General features: G+C 39.8%; 1 long non-coding RNA gene across 1 annotated transcript; it reads right to left on the bottom strand.

Moving 5' to 3' along the window:
* Nucleotides 1–17438: 17438 nt before the first annotated feature.
* Nucleotides 17439–20065, bottom strand: LOC124857467. Its single transcript, XR_007035604.1, has 2 exons — nucleotides 19720–20065; nucleotides 17439–19560 (listed from the first exon to the last, which is right to left on the bottom strand). It is a non-coding gene; the product is annotated as an uncharacterized LOC124857467 (long non-coding RNA).
* Between the last annotated feature and the right edge of the window lie 2189 nt (nucleotides 20066–22254).

The raw sequence follows: 22254 nt of genomic DNA, 5'->3' as shown, positions 1-22254 counted from the left end.
TCCACTGCTGGCTGCTTGTTACTGGTGTAGCATAGTCTTATCTGTCTTATGCTGGAGTGCGATGAATCTTCTAATTCCTTTGCCGCTCAGTGGCTGAAGTTCCTCGTCTCCTCACCTCATGTCGAGCAGACAGAGTTCTCACCGTGACTCCCTCCAAGTGGATAAACAGTGCTGTGGAAAATTATTTTTAATGCTCTGAACTTCCCTTACCTCTCTCCCCTCTGACCTCTGTGTTTTGTTACCTAGAAGAATTGGTCTGTAAATCCAGTATCAGACATTTAATGGTTAAAACCCATCCTTTAGGGTGATGTCTCAGGAAGAGCAGATGGTCTGCTCGTAAATAACTTTGTTACCTCTGACCCGAGGAGGGTCTAGGGCCATAAAGCACAAACTCTTTTAAGTTGAGGTAACACCCACATACTCTTTAAATACTGTGTGTAAATGTTGCAGATATGGAGGATTAAAATATTATTTTAGGGTTAGAAAAGTACTTTCAAAAGGGTGATAACTTAGCTCATTTGATACTTTCCAGTTAATTCTTTTAGAGAAACAAGTTCCCTTTCATTGTGGAATATTCAGGGTCAATTATTCTAGTTACTAAAAGTTATTAAAAGCAGAGGAAGTTACAACATCTCCAAAACTGAGCAGTAACCATGTGTTTCTATGTCATTCTCAGGACAGATCTCATGAAGGAGCATTCAAAACCCATTGCATGCGTAACACCTGATGGACTTCTCCTTCAGGCATTATTTTCTGTTGTCAGAGTTTGTATCCCATAAATCTAATGGGTAGAGACCTTATTAAGACAGGCTTGGTTTTACTGCAGATGGTCTTCATACAATCTCTGACAGTACTTACAATGGGGTGCAGTTTTTGTCCACAAGTGTTAACTTACGCTTATGGAAGGTACAAATTCAATGTTTTTCACAGCAGCTGCTGGGAAAAGGTTATATTAATTTTTTCCTTCTCTCTTCTGATTCATGCAGCGTGTTTATTTACACTGTACCTTATATCAGGTCTTGACAAAAAACTATGAAATGCTTGGTTCAGCAGGTTATTTTTTCTCCCTTTGGAGAAGGAAAGGAAACCTAATCAGTTCTGTGCTGCATAGGAATCTTAAAACACTTGTTTTCTGAGATATCACCAGCTAAAACGTTTAAAACGTTTGAGAGTAATTGGCTTTGTTAAACACATTTTCCTGGGCAAAGCAAACCTTTAAAATGAGAGCGGGAAAAATTGCGTTCTTTTTGAAGGTAAGAAAGAATCTGATTGGACAGTGGTACCACACACAAAAATTAAACTAATCTCGTGTTCCCTAAAACACTCTGCATAGAAAAGGCCTTCAGATCTGTGGAATTATTTTCCACCACAGTACCAAATTTTTAAGCATGCTTTTTCTTTATTTTAAAACAGATCTTTGTTTTTGTTTTGTTCTTGTTTTTTTTTAGCATAATATTTGTCTGAAGCTTCTTATGAACTGGGTTAGGAGCAAATATGATTTGAGGTAAATTAGGAGCTGTGAACTAGTGATTTTTAAATCTGATTATTGTCCAAGCAGAAATAATACACTAACAGGTCTGGGGATATTTAGCCAATCCTCTCTTCAATCTCTGCAGAAAGCTAACACCATTGTTCATTGCAGTAGTACTCAACCTGTGGTTCCTGGACTCCTGAAGCCCGCGAGCCATAGATTTTGGGTCCATAAAATTATAATACTTAATTAAAGGTAAACCGATTACCTATTAAAATAGATCTAAGCCAATGATGGATTCCAGTCATTTTGGTGGCTTTGAAATGCAATAATACTCAAAATTTCTACTCTGGGGAACAGATTGGGGCTGAAGAGTTTTGTTTTGGAACCAAGGCTAGGATTTTTTATAACGGAATAAAGACAAATAAAAATCCTTTATTTTAGGAAAAGAAAAGAAATAAAGGCTCTCTCAACACTAAAGAGGATGGTCGGCTCAAACTACGGTCTCCTTGTTTGATTTCTTAGGGGTTTAAAGATTAAAAGAATACCTAGGAGTACAAAGGTACACAAGGTAATTTCAGATTACTAAGAGATAAAATATTGGAACATTTATCAGCATTTAGATTATTAAAGAGGGGTTCTAGTAATAATTTTCTCCCCAACTCTCAAAATTTAAATAGCCCAAATTAAAGAAAATGATGTCTGTTCTCCTTTTGAAACACTATGTGGGAACAAAGTCCAGTTTGGAGTCAAGCTTCTTAGCTTCATTTCTGGTTAAGTCTAAAACTGTATAAAATTTCAATGCTGACTTAAAATACTTCTTTGCATTTAACTTGAGCAGAGAAATTCTTGAATACAGCTGCGATAAAATTGAGCCAAACAAAAAGAGAATTATAACAATAACCCTCAGGATTGTAGTTATTATTACAGAGTTACAGCACAAAGAATTGGCAAAGGGTTTCAGCATCAGTGAATTTGGATTCATGTTAGAGAAAACTGTCGCTGTGCTTCTAAATAGTTTGAGATCTCTTTGGATTATGTGCACTCATCTTAAAAAGGATCCTGAAGATTGTCATAACGAAATTGATCAATTACAGCATTAAGAGATATGGCTGAGAAAATATATTTTAAAAAGAGATTGTTAAAAATTTATTTTAATTCTTGAAGCTTCAAATTTGGCCATTTGTCTGTCTTTGATGTTTTGTCTTTGTTTTGTTGGAATGAATGTTTGTTTATATGTTGCATGAAACAATAATCCATGTTTAGAATAATGTTTCTAAATCCCAGATTGATTAAAACTTTGAGTTTTCAGGAGAGTTAAGAAGCAGCTTGTTTCTAAGGTAGGTGCATGTTAACAGTTTTGCTGTTGGAATGAATGTTTGTTTATATGTTGCATGAAACAATAATCCATGTTTAGAATAATGTTTCTACATCCCAGATTGATTAAAACTTTGAGTTTTCAGGAGAGTTAAGAAGCAGCTTGTTTCTGAGGTAGGTGCATGTTAACAGTTTTGCAGTTTAAGGTATGCTAAGATGGGTTGGAATGAAGAAACTGTGGATTCCGCCCATAGGCTGCCCATTAGAGGTTAGTTCTGCCTGACTCCGCCTACCTACCAAGTTGGTTCATGCCTTTGCTTTCATGGTAACGCTCAGCACCTCCCTTCCTGAGTTTTAACACTGTTTAAGAGACAATAGAATCAAAAGGCTTGTTGTGATTGTTGCCTTAACATGTTTTCATATCATAATTAAGGATGTAGCATGACATTTAGATTTATGTGTTTTACTTTTAAAAGGTTAATGAAATAGTTTAAACTAGTTTGAAGAATTTGTTTTGCATGCAGAATTATTGGTGATTTATTAGATTGAAAGTTTTCCCTGGTGCCATTAAGCTAGCTGACAGTTCAATATATGCCGAAAGTAAGGAATATATTTTTGATAAAGAATCTGAGTCATGACTTCATATTTGGTGGGAATTATTTTAGATTAACTTTGTAGAGTTTCTGCGTAAACTTACATTAGATGTCCATTAATCTAACACTCATCTTTATACAAGACAAATCAGGGTGATATGTGACTTATTTCTAAGTGAGACATTGATGAACTGCACAACAACTGAAGTTTGCATTTAGTTGTTAATGGAACTGAATGGCAGTTAGAAACATCTGGATTTTATTTGTGTTGCTTTTGGTAATTTCATAGTGACATATTTTTGTCAGAATTCATTTCTGTGGTTTTATGTAATGTGATCCTGGTTACTAGACATTTTTTAAACTTTTTTCTGGATTGTCGCATGGGTTGGACCCTGCGCCTGGAGAGGGGACATGTCAGAATAAAGAATGAAGTAACATGGAATTACAGAGGTTTTAGCACTCATGGAAAAAGGGTAGCTCATACCTCCAATGAGGACTTAGTGACAATGCGAGAGACGTTGTGCTTTGTTTATATAAATGGTGCATAGCTCCCTAAGATCACATTCTGAAAACCTGTCTGAAATTATGGTGTTGATTCTTTTGTGAAATTTTACATCTTCACCGATTAGACCATTTTTGAAATTTTCTCTGGGTATTCTGAAACTATGGAAATAATGACCCGTAATCAGGCCTTCCTCAAACATCATATGTCACATTTTTTTATATTCAGAATACTTAGCTGATGGTCACTGCTAGTATACTTGGTGGAGTCAGAAGATTAATTCTCTTTGATTTTGCTGGATGTTTTGATGAAGTTCATGTAGTTAAGCACCTAGGCTTGAGAATGGGACTTTGAAATAAAAAAATTGGCCAAGGGTTGTGAAGACTCTGCTTATTGTTTTCACTTACGATTGAGACTTTTGAAGTGCTGTTTGACAGGTCTCCTAGTTTGGGCATGGGGATATTTCTAAGATCTCTGCCTTCCACATCTTTGTGTGACGAGAGGATGTTGTTTTACTGTCAAAACCTGTCCACTGTGCATTCTCAAGTTTCACAGATTGTGAAGGCTGCATTGCTGGAAACAGCCACTTCCAAACTCCACTCCTTGGTTCCAGGAGAACACACTTGAAGTCCAGATGCTGGAAGGGCCCATAGCAGATCCTACACTGTTGTCAAGGTAACAGAGCATGTTACCCGGGTCTATGCTACACTGGAAGGTGTTCATGGGAACACCACCTGAGCAGCATCCTGGTTCTGAACCTCCTACTTAGAGGAGCTTCCTACAACCGCCCACCTGTACCAGACTGGTAACAGGGCAGCTTGAAGTGCAGAAGCCACTCAGGAGAGGCAGCAGGATTTTTGAGTTTTGTTTATGATTTGTTTGCTTTGAGAAAAAACTGTTTTCTTTCAGTACCAGAAGAAAGGACATTCCACTTCAACGTCACAATGCAGCTATATGGAAGATGGTCTGTTCTGATGCTAATGATTGGTATTGCAAGTATTTTTATGACTCTTGTGTTCATTTGGGGAAAGGTACGGCAAAGATAATTTGTGGCTAATCTGAGTAATTAAGCCAATAATACTCATCAACTGATTCGAAGAGAGATTCATCACTTTTCTGACTACCATGATCATGCTGATAATGTCTGGTGGCAACTGATGCATCAAACTGTGAGGAAGATGAGAAATGACAGTTGCTATGTTTGTTGTTTCATTCCACGTGCTATTAATGATCAACCATTTTTGGTACCTGTTCCTATTGAAACTGCTTCTATTCTTTCCAGATGGGCCACATAACCAGCTGGTAGAGGTTATTTTTCCTTGGGTGAGGAATTATATTGTAAGGCAACGCAGAAATGTTAGTAGATTTTCTAGTGAGCCTACTTTAATATGTGCTACTACAGGAATTCTTTATAGATTTTGAGGTAATATGAATCAATAAGATATCCAGATATAGGTACAGATATTTGTATTGCACAGGAGGAAAACACACGTTATTTCCTTGGAAACACAGAGGGTTGCAAAACTATTATATCTGTTTCATGTGCTTTAATCAACAGACATAAATTTGAGTCATGTCCTATCAGAACTGCTGCTTATAACATTTCAGGATCTTCGGCCCCAGAGCCTTTGTGTTAACTCTTAATCTTACAGCCTTACCGAATGGAAGTAAATTGTATGGCCAGGCAGGTAAATTAACCAGGGTTCTTGTTACTTTCCTAGTAGAGATGGGTACTCATGTCCTAAGAACATGGTTTGGATGTGTGGAAATAGATCATATCTGTATCTGCCTGCTAATTTGTCTGGAGTATGTTATCTAGCTCATTTACTACCTACAGTCACAACTTATAATTCAATCAGCCCATTATTAGAGAGGAAGACAATGCTCAAATGGTAAAAGAGAGCTAGGATTCCATATTGGAAAGGGATTTTGGGTACACTTGTTCCTAGTTATGGTGCTGCTAATGCCACCCATAGGATTAATGAGTTGTCAGTTGAGTTAGAAAATCTTACTGCTTTCACAGAGTAAGGTTTCACTGTTCTGACCAAGGAGCAGCAAGCTCTTAGAAGGATGAGTTTGCAAAGTAGAATGGCTTTGGGTTACCTGTTAGCTGAGAGGGGTGGTGTTTGTCATTTAATTGGGGAACAGTGTTGTACTTTTATTCCTGATGTGTCTAACAACATGATAAGTATCCATGATAAATTAGGAGAATTGCTGACGGCACAACAGAAAGAAAATGTGAGCTCCTCTTGGAATCCTTGGTCCTGGTTCATTACTGGTGGTTGGACATCCTGGGTAATAAAGATTGGAGTAATTTTTCTTTTTCTTTTAAAGTGTTATATATAATGTTTTTCTTGGTTTTATTTTGATTATTATCCTGGGTGATGGTTTTGAAGAATTTTCCTTTTAGTTGTGATTATCTTGTAATCAGAAGAAAGGGGTGTTGTGGAAATGTTTTTTTAATTTTTTGAACTTCCCTTACCTATCTCCCCTCTGATCTCTGTGTGTTGTTACCTAGAGGAATTGGTCTGTAAATCCAGTATCAGACGTTTAATGGTTAAAACCCATCCTTTAGGGTGATGTCTCAGGAAGAGCAGATGGTCTGCTCGTAAATAACTTTGTTACTTCTGACCCGAGGAGGGTCTAAGGCCATAAAGCACAAACTCTTTTAAGTTGAGGTAACTCCCACATACTTTTTAAATACTGTGTGTAAATGTTGATCGGGGCTCTGCTTCACCGACTAACCTCAGTGACAGGGTCTTCAAACGCTGAATGCCTTTGAATAAAACTTATGAAGACAAAGTCTGGTCTTCGTCTTTTAATGAGTTAATTTCTACCCCACATTGATAATAGAATTCCACTACAACAGACACAAGGCGTTCTTGATATTCAATCAATTTTTCGTTATCCGATGAGCTAACCCCTCCTTCCTACTTCCATATTTCTAATGGGGATTGCTCAATCCAGCTCTCCATTGTCTGGATAAAAAGGCTGTAGATGAAATCAGATTCTTAATTTTGAGGCACAATCCTTCCAGGGCACACGGGTTGATCCTCTTTTTAATGCAGTCAATCAGCTGAGCTGTGTCTCTGGTCCTCTGTTCCATCTGTAGCCTCTCTCTCCGTCCGATCTTGTTCACTGGTCTTCTGCGAGGAAACAACCGCAGTTCCCTTTTTTGGCATTGCTTTTATAGTGCAGATGCTCTCACTGGTCAGCCCTTTGTTAGTCTTCTCAGCTATTGCACAATATACTTTTGCCCAGTACGTTATTGCTCAATACTTGGTCATGGTCATTGTGACTTTCTGGTGCTGTTTTTCGGCCTTGAAGATTCCAGTAATAGCCACGCAGCTGGCCGTAATCTCGTCCTCCCTTCCTTGCATTGCTTGTTGGTCTTCAAAAGATTTGCTGTCAGCATGCAGCTGGATTTATCCTGTTCCTCCCTTCTTCGTGTTGTTTGTTGGCCTTCAAAAGGTTCGCTGTCAGCCCGCAGCCGGCTCTCGTCACTCCTAGCCATCCTAAAATTCTCTTTCTAATCTGCTCATTCTTAACATTTACACAGTCTTACACATGGCATACTCAGCTTTCTGCATTTACCTTTAGACAGTTATAAAACCATCACTTCATTCTTTTTATTTGTACTTCACAACTGATCAACATTATATCTCTTTGATATATAGCTGATTGAGAATTTTAATTTTAATTATCAGTTCTCAATCATATTTCAATCATACGTCTTTTAACTTGATAATCAAAGATTTACTCATTTTATTTAATTCTTAATAGATAGTTGTAAAATCTCTGTGCTAATACGTGACAGAAAGAACAAAGCCAAAAGGATAAGAGACAGTAATAAACAATAGAAAAAACCCCATAAATTGTCAGGTACAACCAGACAGAGTTAATATCAGCAACTAAGTCATATAAACTGGCTTTATTGAACATTACATCTCTGTCAGGAAAATTATTTTTAATCATTTTTAACAGAAACATGGTTACATGAATTTAATGAAGATCCCATTCTATAATTTTCTTTGCGAGAGCAGACAGCAAAGAAAAGGTGGAGGGGTGGCCATTTTGTTTAAAGATTTACTAAAGTGTAAAAAAAAGTATTTCTGGGCAAATTTGACTCTTTAGAATATTTGGCTCTCCAGGTAAAGAGCCCGGTCCAAACCATGTTCTTGAATATTTACAGGCCTCCTAAGTCAAAAAAAAACTTTTTCAGTGATTTTGATGAGCTTTTATCAGTGATATGTGTTGATTATGACTGTTTAATTATTGTGGGAGACTTCAACATTCACATGGACAATCCTGAAGACAGAAGTGCAATAGATCTATGTGACACTCTTAGAAATTTTGGGTTGACTCAACATGTTAAAGAGCAAACGCACAAACAGGGACATATTTTGGACTTGATCATCACTAAGGGTCTAAACATTTCCATGATGTCTGTAACTAATGTTGCTCTATCTGACCACTTTTCTGTTATTTTTGAAAGCATCATGACTCAGTTTGTCAAAGAGACATGATAAGAAAACACATCTTTAAGGACAGTGCTGCTGAAACCTTTAACCAAATTTACTCTTCTACCTCCACATTGCCCTGTAACACTGTAGATGAGCTGGTAGGTAACTTTCATTCTAAAATCTCTGACATCATTGATTCAATTGCTCCAATTAAAGTGAAAGTCGTTTCTGGGAAGAAAATGTCTCCATGGAGAAGTGCTCCACCAGTCAGAAATGGAAATAAAGGAGTGTCGAAAAGCTGAACACCGGTGGTGAAAGACTGGACTCCAGGTTCACTATGTTATCTATAAAGAGAGACTATACAGATATAACCTACAACTGAAAAATGCAAGGGAATCTTTCTTTTCTGAGATAATCAGCAAAAACATAAACAATGCTTGTGCATTATTTGCCACGGTCGAAAGGCTAACAAACCCTCCTGTAATGTAGCATCTGAACTCCACGCTACCAGGGCCTGCAATGAATTTCCTAAATTCTTAACTGAAAAAACCCAAAAGATCAGAGGGGGAGTCAGCACATCCACATCAACTCCAGTACCAAAGCTGTCTCCAACTAGAACTGATTTTGACAAAATTTGCCAATTTCACCAAATAAACTAGAAACATTTAGAACAAATCGTACAGCAACTAAGCTCTTCTTCCTGCTGCCTTGATCTTTTACCCACAGCTTTCCTTAAGAAAGCTATGCCTGTAATAACATCTGATTTAACACAAATAATAAACACGTCCCTTTTGTCAGGTGTTTTCCCAATTATCAAACCTCTATTGAAAAAGAGTAACTTGGACAAGCTGCTACTACAGAACTACAGGCCTATATCAAACCTCCCTATCATCAGCAAGATTATTGAAAAAGCTGTGTTTCAACAGTTAAACAACTTCCTAACAATGACCAACCGCTTTGATGTCTTCCAGTCAGGCTTCCGTGCTCACCACAGTACAGAGACTGCTCTTGTCAAGGTATTCAATGACATCCGTATAAGTGCAGACTGTGAAAGAACCACAGTGCTGGATCTTGGTGGAGCATTCGAAACTGTTGATCACTCCATTTTATTAGGGCACCTGGAAAACTGGGTCGGCCTTTCTGGTACAGCTCTCAATTGGTTTAAATCCTACTTGAAGGACAGGGACTTTTTTGTGTCAGTAGGAAACTTTACATCAGAGACCACAAACATCACATGTGGCGTTCCCCACGGGTCCATCTTAGGGCCCCTTCTATTCAATATCTACATACTCCCCTAACTCAGATTTTAATAAACAACAACGTAAGTTATCATAATTATGCAGACGAAACACAGCTATATGTTACGACGTCCCCAGGTGACTATGAACCCATTCAAGCGCTGGGTAAATGCTTAGAAGAAATCAATGCATGGATGGGCCAAAATTTTCTTCAGCTGAATCAAAACAAAAGTGAAGTAATAATCTTTGGACCAAAGGAAGAGCATTTAAAAGTTAGCACACAGCTTCAGTTAATACAGCTAGAAACCACCAGTCAGGCTCGAAACCTGGGTGTAGTGATGGACTCAGACCTGAACCTTCAGAGGCACATAAAGATAGTAACAAGGTCGGCCTTCTATCACCTTAAGAACATCTCCAGGATTAAAGGACTAATGTCTCAGCAGGACCTTGAAAAGCTAATTTATGCGTTCATCTTTAGTAGAATTGATTACTGCAACAGTGTCTTCACAGGTCTGCCTAAAAAGTCGATCAGACAGCTGCAGTTGATCCAGAACTCTGCTGCCCGTGTCCTCACTAGAACTAAGAAAGTTTAGCGCATCACCCCGGTTCTAAAGTCCCTACACTGGCTCCCTGTAGCTCAGAGAATAGACTTTAAAATACTTCTGTTCGTCTACAAATCACTGAATGGCTTAGCACCAAAATACATTACAGACTTGTTGTAAGTGTATCAACCACCCAGACCCCTCAGGTCTTCTGGCTCAAATCTACTCTGCATACCCAGAACCAGAACCAAACATGGAGAAGCAGCTTTTAGTTCTTATGCTCCACTAATCTGTAATAAACTCCCAGAGAACTGTAAAAGTTGCTTTAAATCAAGATTAAAAACCTATTTGTTTAGAGTGGCCTTTGACTGTGCCATCTAAACATTATTAGTTGCGTTTTCAGTCCAATTTTCCTTTCATTTTCTTGTCCATCATTCTATTCTCTTTATTTTATTTTATGTTTAATTTTCTTTTAATTACCTCTGTTGTTTGATTTCATGTACCATTGTAGTGTTTTTCCGTATGTACAGTGCCTTGAGTGCCTTGTTGCTGAAAAGCGCTATATCAATAAACTTGACTTGTAGAAAATGGAAAATCATTATACATCATTTCCTTGGTTACACTTGTTTATACTTCTGCAAAAGATAAGACTGTTAATATGTGACTCCATACAGGCCTCTCTAGTCTCTCAGTCCCAGAATATGAGAACATGCTTGTTTCATTCAACTGTGTATTTTAATAATTGTTGCATAGATTACACGAAAGTTTTTTTTTTGTCATTTTTATGGATTTAACTGTGAGCAGTTTATGAATGTTGCATGGATTACATGGAAAGATCTCACCTTATTTTGACAACTGGCATTTAATCACTTTGTCATCAACGATGCTGTGAGAACTGTACAAAAACACAAATACTACATTTCACACCGAAAGCATTCTCATAGAGAATAAACAAAGAATACCATTTAAAACAAAACATTCACAATCAGTAATTTCACCTACAAAAATATCAACATTCTGTACCTCATTGGCCGCACAAACCTGAAGGGGTCAACAAAACGCCTCACAGAGTATGTCTTCTTTACACCTTCGCTGCATGGTTCGTCAAGTCTCTCTGTCTTATCCAAAAAACTGACCGAAAAATGCATAACTGCCACTGATGGCAGCCACACCTGGCTTGGTGAAATTATACCCCAGGACCTATAAGACTGACTTGGTAATTAAATACATACATGATCAAAAACAGATAAAAGATGTAATAAAGAGACAGAAAGATTAAAGGAGACAATGTTTGTGACTCCATTGAGAAGAACCTTTATGTTGACAATACAGTTTTTCTTATCCAGATGTAGCAATGGAGGTTGCAGATAAATTGAGAGGATTGTTATTGGAGGGAGGATTAGAGCTCAGACAGTGGCTAGCAACATCCCAGATCCCATTAGTCATCTGTCCAAGGAGTTAAGATCAGAGAGCAGCGAACAGTGGTTGAATCCTACTGACATGGATCCCTAAGAGCCAGCTCTGGGCCTGCGCTGGAAGTACAACTCTGACACTTTGCAGGACAAGTCCAACAAAGGTGAGAGCAGTCCACCAACAGTCAGGAACATCTACCAGGTCTTGAAGAGTCAATACAACCCACTGGGGTTTCTCATCCCCTTCACTACAAGAACTAAAGTGCTAGTCCAACAGTTGTGGGACAGAAAACAGGACTGGGATGATCAACTTTTACCAAGTGACCTGCCCTCTGCATAGAAGAAATGTGAAGGTGAGCTGCAATACCTGGATAATTTCAGTCTTCCACGTTGTCATGTAACCTCAGACCTGGACAAACCCGATAGTAGATGAGAGCTGCACATTTTCAGTGATGCATTTCAACATGCATATTGTAATGTCGCATACTTACGGACAAAAGATGCTGCTGGAAATGTGGAAGTTGCTTTCTTGACCACCTGCTCCAGAATAGCTCCCAAACGGCAGTTATTCATACCACGTTTGGGACAATGTGGAACCTTAACCGGAGCTCAACTTGCCAGTATGCTGACCAAGGAACTTACCTTACCACTATCCAGAGTGGTGGTGTGGGCAGACACCACCACTGTTCTTACATCAGTCAGATTCCTGTCACTTCAAGGTGTTTGTGGGAACTCGGAAAACTGATATCCAGGAACTAACGCATAGCTAATCTTGGCACTATGTAATGACATCTGACAATCCTGCACATGACCTCATGAGGGGTAAGAAAGCTGCAAAACCTTATCGGCAAATTCCAGATGGGCATGTGGACCTACCTCCATAATAATGGTTACAGTACCTTATTCCATCATGTACAGTTTGTACTGAGGAGCAGTTTAGACCAGTAACTTGCTTAGTTACATCTACCGACTTCCCCTCCCTGCCTGATGTGTGGACGTTTACCAGCTTTAACAGCCTTTTGAAAGAGACTGTTAAGTGCCCTCATTGGGCGGCTGATGACAACCCTACAGCAGAGCACTACAAAAAGGCGGAATTTATTCTCCTACAATCAGTTCAGAGAGATCATTTTACAGACAAGATTCCGTGTTTAACCTCAAGAAATCCAGTTCGCTCATGCAGCCATCTAGTCACATTGGCACAGGAATTTGATGAGTCACTCAAACTCATAAAAGTATGTGGTCGACTTAGATGCTGCCATGATTTGGATGCTGCTGTGATCCAGCCATTAGTATTGGATCCAAAACATCCAGTGACCAGACTGCTCATTCAACAGGCCAGCAGTGACCTTAAACAACTCGTTGCAGAGACTTTATGCAGAGCTGAAAAGGAAATATTGGATTCTGTGGGGCAGTGAAGCCATTGGACATGAACAGCATTTATGCCCTGAGTACCAGAAATGGAGAAGCCATCCAGTCAACCCAAATGCTAGGGCCTGCTCTTTAAATGCTCGACAATTTATGCCATTCATATTGAGGTGCTGTCTAGTATTAACACTGATTCATTTTTGATGGCACTGCGACAATTCATCTCTCGTCGTGGGAAACCAGGTGAGAGCCTGTATGATCAGGGCACCAATTTCCATAGTGGAGACCGGGAGTTACAGGAAACCTTCAATGCCCTGCATCCCCCATTACAAACTCAGTTAGCAGAGTATTAAATCAAGTTCCATTTCAACCCCCCCAGCACTCCCCACTTTGGAGGATCCTGGGAGCGAGAGATCGGGTCAGTCAAAGCCGCTCTCACCTCCACTCTAGGTTTACAGGCTGTGGGGGAGGAAGTCCTTCAAACGGTTCTGATTGAGATTGAGGGAATGCTCAACTCAAAACCTTTAGGGTTTGTATCCTCAGATCTAGCTGACCCAGAGCCCATTACCCCAAATTTGCTGTTAATGAGACGGCTAGACCCTTCCCTACCACAGGTGATATACCACAATCCAGAGCTCATCAGTTGACAGGATTTGAGGACCTGTCAAGTGTTCTCTGATAGATTTTGGACACAGTTTATACGTCACTACAAACTCTTTCTAAGTGGCAGAAAGACACTTCTCCAATCCAGTTGGGCACTGTAGTGATGATAGTGGGTCCCCGCCTTCCCAGAGCATCATGGCCAATTGGAGAGATAAGCAGAGTTTTCCCTGAAACAGACGGCAAAGTGAAGAACTGTACTTACGTACGGCCAGTAAGCCATCTCATCTGACTACCTGCTGTACACAATGCACGACTGTTCTGAAGGCAGTACTGTGGTGTAGTTTCAAGGCTTGCCACATGGGGCCGTGGCTGTTTATTTGTTGTAAGTAATGTTCAGAAGAGTTAAAAAATGGTGTTCCTGTAAGCACTGAGGAACCTCAGAAGCTGAGTTTAGAAGCAGTTTTTGTGGTGTTTTTTGAGAGTGCATCAGTGGCAATTGCTCTAAGACTGCAAGGTAAGCTCAGCTTCCCCTAAAATGTCAAAAAGTAAGTGATCAAATATATACTGTTGTGTGTACATGTCATTGACTAAATATGCACTACAACGTGCTCAACTTTTGTTCTGAATCAGCTTCTTATCACTGGTAACGACGCGGCTTTCCTCTCACTCAATCCCGCAGTGCTTTAAACAGTGAGTTCAATAGCAAAGCAAAAATGCTGTGCTTTGTCCCGCCCATTGGACGCAGTGGGCTGGCCCGGACGCTCAGCTTCTGCATGATGATTGGATGATCTGTCTGAGGCTGAATCCCTTTTTGGTTGACAGCGAAATGAGCGAATCAGCGATCTTAAAATTGAGCTTCCCCTCCTTGAAAGACCAGCATCTGCCACTGGAGTGCATCCATTAGACTGGTGACTTTTACACTGCTCAGTAAGGATACTAGATAGGAGATTTAGCTAATCAAGCTAAATGTTTTTTTCTTTCAGTTGATGTTTCTTATTACATTTAGTTTCTTTCCCTTTACTTAATCTTCACATTATCAGTGATTGAAATGGATAGATATTTTATTTGTTACTAAATATTCTTTAGGCCACCAGTTAAGGCTTTCAGGCCTCAGTTAGGCCTACAAGACAGCATGTTGCTGTGCTATGCTATGTAACCTACTGATATGCAAATGGTGATTATTGAATTGTAATTTGTGTTTTATTTTGTATTTAGTTGGACCACACCCATGTATGCAACACTCACATGCATCTGCTCATTAAAGAAACCAGAAAGGCATCACCTGGACTAGATATTGAATTACGGGTCATACAAGCATCTAACTGGTGCTTTCTCTGCGATCACCACCACGACGTTAGGAGCAAATTCATTTATTCATGGCAACACAACCTAATCAGTACAAGATGCTTTCCTTTTCCACAGAAGACTATGACAAACATCTCCAGAAAATAGCTGTGATGGGAATGAAAATTCATCGGCTTGAAGTAAATGTGGAGATAAACGCTGGGTATGAAAATGAAACCCTGGTTATATCCCACTGATATGATCATTTTCAGTCTCTGGTGCTTTAAATTGTCAAAAATCTGCTAAAACAGATGATTTACATCTGAACATGCTTGGTATAAGGGATTGGTGCAAAGTCAATACAAGCAACTGCTCACCCTATCTACATGCTCATCCAGGAGGAATGAATGCCACATACTATAGATACTGATGCTCCCTTTGCCTGCACCTTCCACCTGTGTGTCTCAAGAAGTCAGGGGAAGCGACAACTGCAAAGGCTGAACCGGAACAAGGCTGCAGGTCCTGATGGTTTTACCCCTAGGGTTCTTAAGGCCTGTTCAGAGCAGCTCGGTGGGATTCTGCAGCACATCTTCAACCTTAGCCTGGCCCAGATGAAGGTTCCAGTGTTGTGGAAGACCTCCTGTCTTGTTCCGGTACCAAAGAAAACTCACCCATCAGTCCTCAATGACTATAGACCTGTTACCCGGACATCCCACATCATGAAGGTCCTAGAGAGACTCCTGTTGGCCCACCTGAGTAAGCACACAAAAAACGTATCAGGACCCTCTTCAGTTTTCTTATCGCTGTGGAGTTGGAGTTGAAGATGCTATCATACACCTGCTTCAACAAACCCACTGTCATCTGGACAAAACCAGTAGCACTGAGGATCATTTTATTTGATTTCTCCACTGCATTTAACACAGTTCAACCTGATTTGCTTTGTCAGAAACTCCAGAAGACTCCGGCAGAGGCCTCAACAATCTCCTGGATCAAAGACTACCTGGCAAACAGACCACAGTTTATGAGACTGAAGGGTTGTGTGTCTTACCAGGTAGTCAGCAGCACAGGAGCATCACAGGGACTGTACTCTCACCATTCCTTTACTGTACAGCTCAGACCTCCAGTACAAGACAGACTCTTATCATCTGCAGAAATACTCGGATGATTCTGCAGTTGTGGGATGTATCAGAGATGGACAAGAAGCAGAGCACAGGGAGCTGGTGGACCGCTTTGGGGCATGGTGTGGAAACAATCATCTCATCTTGATCGTGAATAAAACAAAGGAGATGATTGTAGATTTTAAGAGAAACAGAAATAGGTCAAACAGTATTTCCATCATGGGAGAAGAAGTGGAGGTGATGGAGTATAAATACCTCGGTGTTCACCTGGAAAACAGACTGGAGTGGAGATGCAACCGTGAAGCTACCTATAAGAAGGGACAGAGCAGACTGTACTTCTTGAGGAAGCTTAGGACTGTCAGGATCTGGGTTGTGTTTGTGTTTTTGTGCTTGCTACATGTGTTCAGTGTTTTCAGATGGTGCTGGAGTTCTCAGGTGTGCTGGGTAACAGGTGCAACTTACTCTACTGATTACTTTGAGGAGTACTTAAGCAGGAGGCTGCCAGCACTTCGACGCCAGAGTGTTTTTTCCTCAGTGGTAACAAGCTCAAGCCGAACACTAAGTATATGCTTTGTTCTTCGACCTCGTGTAACTTTGTTTATGCTCCTTCGCAGGCTAAGTAAACCTAAACCCTGGATTTATGTCACTGAATACTGACTACGTGTCCGGAAGTCTTTCTGGATGATCAAGACTATCTATGTTCTGAGGACTTAATTTCCCATCTCATGTCACGTCCTGCTACCTTCGTCTCCTGGACCAAGCCATAAGCGTACCCTGTCCACCCTGCAACGTAAGCATCTGCACACCGAACTCATTCCTGTTTGCTCCGAGCTCACACAGAACAGCACCTAAAGAACCTTCTAAAAACTCAACCTCGACAAACCTGGTTCCTGAATTCCTCTACCCCTGGCGACCTGACCACACCTATTTAGTAAGCTGTTCTCTTGATTACATTAATTCCTTGTTCTTAGTTCGATATCATTTAGTTCCCTGTTTTCACCAGTTCTCTTCCCCTCTTCCCATACAGTTGGAAAATCATCCGTTACGTTCCTGATTATCATTGTCTCAATAAATATTCTTTACTTATTCTGTTCTCCGGAGAGTTCTCTGTATGTGGGTCAGATCTATTGCAAACAAAATGACAAGGACCTTCAGTGTTCACAGCAATATGCTGCATATCGTCTATAAGTCTGTTGTGGAGAGTGTGATCTCTTCTGTCATCATCTGCTGGGGTAGCAGCATCAGAGCCGAGGAATTAAAAAAGCTGAACTAGCTGGAGATCATTGTGCAAAAAAGGATTCTTCATAAAATGAAGAACATTATGGAGAACCCTGAGCATCCTCTTCATCAGACAGTTGTACAGCAACAGTGTCTTCAGTAGGGCTGCAACTAACGATTATTTTAATAATCGACTAAACTGTCGATTATTTTTACGATTAATCAGTTTTTATTATTTTTGTTAGCCTTTATTTCCCTAAATAAGTTATTAAGAACAAATTTTCATTACGAAAAAGGAAAACAAGAGAATTGTGCAGTTCACTGCAATTTATTTAACTCAGTTTAGGAAGAAACAAATGAGCTCAACAGTGTAAAATATGTTCATTTTTAGGCATAAAATACAAAAATGGGATAGAATACCATACAAATGAGTGTACAGCAAATAACAAAATTATCTCACCCCTTATTATGCTGTACATATAAATTTAAATAAATGGCCATGAAATGAAAATCACATTTTATTCTGAATGTTCTTAGTTGGGCAGTATTTTTACAAAAATAATATAAACTGCTGTCTCTACCTTGTCTCAAAAGTGAAGTGCACACTGAAAGTGAAATTTGAAACCAGACCGATGGAGTTTGTTAGAGGAGCTCTAACAAACACACTCCCACTTTCCACTCTTTACATATAGTAGTGCAAATATCAACATCAACATCATTAAAACAATAAATGTGCAATAGAACAGGCCATGCATGAACTGGCATAGAAATACAATCTGCCTGTTGAAAACATACTGCAAGGTAACACTTATTTAAGAATTTTGCATTGCAGTGCAAAAATGTCAACATGTCAACATGCTCAGGCCTTAGGCTTGCCCTTTTTTAGAGCATATGTTGCCTGCTTCCGAAAACAGGTGCTCAGGTGGAGTTGAAGTGCTTGGGATACAGAGATATGATTTAGCTAACTTTGACAAAGAGGGAAATCTAAGCTCATTTGTCTTCCACCACTGTAGAGGATTTTCTTATTTGGGGATGGGCTTCTCTCCAAAGTAAGTAAGTATTTCCTTCCTTATTTTCACAGCAGGTTCCTCGGTATCGCTGCCCTCCTCTTTACTGCTGGTGTCATAGTCTATAAGATAGTCAAGTAACGAGGCGGCAGGTTTCTCCCAACAAGCAGGAAGACAGTCAGTTGTGTCATGCTGGGTAACGGGGGGCTCTACTCTACTGCTTCAACTGCTTTCATCCTCACCTTTACTCTTTACTCTTTACTTGCACTTTAAAGCTGTCCTCAGTAGACAACAACTTTAGTTTTCTGAAGCGTGGATCTAGGGAAGAACTAATTATGATGGTGTTGTGTGAGGTGTCAGAGAAAGTGATTGCATCCCTCCACTGTTCGAGTTGCTCTTTAGCCGTGTGTTGGAAGGCTTGTGCACCACCTGTTTCAAAAGCCATACTTTGAACTGACTTAACTAACCCTTTTATTAAAGGTGGCAATGAGGAAATTGTGATGTATTTCTCACCGCTCATGTATTCAGTGGCAACAACAAAAGGTTTCAGGGCTGTCGAAAGCTCCTCTAACAAACTCCATTGGTCTGGTAGTACTGTTTGGAGGTTTTTGTCACATGTGAATCCGACAGCATAACAGACCACCGTTGTTCCAGCAGATGACTGATCTTGTGATATGTGCTGTTCCATCTAGTACTTACGTCTTGGATAAGTGTGTGTTCAGGGGTGCCCATTTGTTCTTGTTTATGTTTCAGTTTGGTGGATGCAAGTTCACTTTTTTTAAAATGTTCTATTAGGCATTTTGCAGCGCCAACTGCTTTGGCAATGACTTGATGCTTAAGAGCTGGGATGAGAACTAGCTGCAACGTGCATCTAATGGAGGCCCAGCCATATCGCTCCTCCAGTATTTTCCCAGCAGCCACAATTTTTTGAGCCATTATCATGTACAATTGCAGAGACTTTGTGTGGATCAATTTCAGATTTTTCTAGTGTTTCTTGTATCCACAATACAATGTTTTGTGCCATATGTCTGTCCTCCAGCGGCAGTGTAGAAACGCAGATCGATTCCATTTGCCACTCACCTCCAAAATAGTGGCATGTGATGCCCAGGTATGCCTCAGTGGCTACACTTGTCCAGATATCTGCTGTAAGGGCAATTTTGCCATATATGGCTTAGAGAGTAGCTTTTACCTCATCCAATGTGGCTTGGTATTTCTTTTCTAACAACTTAGCAAAATGTGTTCTAGATGGGATGGTGTAACCTGGGTTAAATTGTTTTAACATGAGTTGGAAGCCTGCTCCTTCCACCATGTATAGTGGTCTCATGTAATTTACTAGCATGTTTAGAAAAGAGTTTGTAAGTGGTATACATTGCTGGGGGGTCAGGGTCTTGTTCCACATGTATTCATTCATTGTTGCTTGTTTTTTTCTGCTTAAGAAACACAAAAAGACCAAAATAAGTACATGTTACTGTCATTAACAAAGCAGCGCCCACATCTGCAAAAACTGAATTAATATTAATTAAATTAATTAACAGTATTTAGCGTGTTTAGTTTCTTATTAGGTATATGTTTTAGTTTTTTTTTACCGTGCTGGCTCTTTCTCTCCTGCTTCAACTCCAACATGCTTTTGTCTCAGATTTTCATGTAGAGAAGTCGTGCTTCCGTGCCATGCCAGACTGTTTTTGCATATCTTGCAGGTCACTTGTCTTTGTACTGCATCTAGGGTGAAGTGCTCCCATACTTTCGATGTCTTGGTTCGTGTTGTTTTTTCTTCTGTTTTCTCGTTTGTCCCCCCTTTTCTTCCGTAACTGTTTGTGCTCCGCCATCTCGTTCAGTGCAAATGTGTGTAAATTCAGGCGAATGGAATGTCATGCAAAACAAGGCCAACTATTAGCTGATTTCTTCTTCTACTGCTCTAACGGTAGATCACAGCGTTCGGTGGCTCATTCCTGCCACACATTGGCCTCAAATGTAACAGATCGTGTTAAAAAATAGACTGCATATGGTAAAACGTGATTACAAAACAACCAATCGATGACTACATTAGTTGACAACTAGTTTAATAATCAATTTTAATCGATTAAATTGATTAGCTGTTTTAGCTCTTGTCTTCAGTAAGAGGCTTCTTCAGATCTGCTGTAAGACACACCGCTACAGGAGATCCTTCCTGCCTACAGCCATCAGCATCTACAACGGCTCTTTGAAGAAACCTTCATCATATGAGCTACAACAACATTTAATTTGAGCAAAGTATGTTTGAATTGAATTGAAATCCCTGAGTCGATGCAATCTGCTGGGTTTCCTTAGATAGAAAAACTCTTAACCAATTTAAATAATACACTGAATCAACTACACTGTTTAATGGTTAGGATTAATTGCAGTGTATGTGCCCATCATGAACTTGGGGCCTTGAATTCAGGCACACGTACTCAGTTTTGTCACAGGGTAATGTTGGTGCATACTTAACTTAAGTGCTGTTTATGAGGTCTTAGGGCTTTAGCCCAGAACCTTCATTCCTCCTGTTCCTTCTAAAGTTGTTCTTAACAGTCTCTGTTTATGTTTTTTGACCACTATCTTTATTTCTCCTGCTACCTGCTGAGTGGGACTCACCCCGGTCTCACTGAGTATAAATGATGTTGAGAATGGATAAACGGTTCCCAAGTAAATTTTTTTTTCTTCAGCCTTTAGGACCCAGTGAAGCCTAGACCTTAGGGTGTGCCTACTCTCATTGAATCTTGGGTTTTATTATGCAGTGGAACCCCGTTCTATTTCTAACCTTTTAAGGCTAAAGGTGAAGCAGAGTGTTGTCTTTGCCTCACTGGGTCCGTCCGGACCACAAAGATAAAACTTCTGCTCGCAAAACAACTTCAAACTCTGTCTTCGGCGCACTGAAATGCCCCCTGGCCCCCCCTATTTTGGCGCGAGAGCTGGTGCCTATCTCCAGCAGTCTACGGACGAGAGGCAGGGTACTCTCTGGACAGTTGGCCAGTCCATCGCAGGCCAACACAGGGACAAACAACCATGCACACACCCATTTGCACCCAAGGGGTATTTAGAGAGAGCAGTTAAAAGTCATATTTTTGGAGTGTGGGAGGAAGCCAGAGTACCTGGAGAGAACCCACACATGCACGGTGCAGCCCAGCTTAACATAACCTTACATCAAACACATTCAAATTAATCCTTCAAACTCTGTATCTTTCTCTTCTCAAAAGTAGTAACATACAACAGGGCACTGGTCCTAATTTAAATTGTCTGATGGAACAGCTCTTATTGAACAGCTCTTTTCTGCATATGGAAGTTCAGCAGAGCTAATTCATCTGCAGTGTTTTCTTTAGCGAGGACATAAAGAGTAATTTGATCAGTTTTCAGCACATCCAAGAGATCAGGGAGGCAAGGAGGAAATAAAAGCAGAAAATATCAAGGCTTCATTACTCAGCCTCAACTGTTTCTGGTCTTTTTTTCTGCCAACACTTGTGCAAATATTCATTACATGCACATGGAGTTTTCTCCAGCTGCTCATATTGATCTGACCTCTCCTGTTGCACAGCATATATTGATCATATTGATTGTCATTTTTTTTAACTCCATAATGAGGCACATACTTTGCTGACTTTCCTGCTAACATTTAAATAATCTTAAAGGTCAGATCCAGTGCTGACAGGTATGCGATTTATTTTCTTTCCTGAAGCTTTTATGACTTTTGTTTACTGTTGTGTTTTTTTCTGTAACAGTTTTATTTTATTCTCATCACACCTAAATCTGACTTTTGATCACCAAAGCTGAACTTCACTTTGAACTTGATATGATCCAATGGACTTTGTCATTTACTTTTGTCTGAGTATTATATTTTGGGTCTTATATTGTGAGTTATTTCTGGAATTACTTTATTACTTTATTATTAACATTGTTCAAAGTGTTGATTCTTCTCCTAGTTATTCCATGTTTGTGATGTCAATTGCCTGATCTCAGTTCATCACATCTCTACAGTTTTTAAGCTCCTTGGTTTCTTTCTCTCACTGCAGGATTCTACTGTTCCTGTCACCATGGTTTCTATGTGTATTCTTTATGGTTTGGAAGTTCATCAGTTCCTTCATTATATCCTGTTTCCATCATATCCCGAG

Source organism: Girardinichthys multiradiatus, chromosome 2 (assembly GCF_021462225.1).
Source record: "Girardinichthys multiradiatus isolate DD_20200921_A chromosome 2, DD_fGirMul_XY1, whole genome shotgun sequence".
In the NCBI taxonomy this organism is placed as follows: domain Eukaryota; kingdom Metazoa; phylum Chordata; class Actinopteri; order Cyprinodontiformes; family Goodeidae; genus Girardinichthys; species Girardinichthys multiradiatus.
The sequence above is the reverse complement of the archived record's forward strand: the minus strand, read 5'-3'. Positions and strand labels throughout refer to the sequence as shown.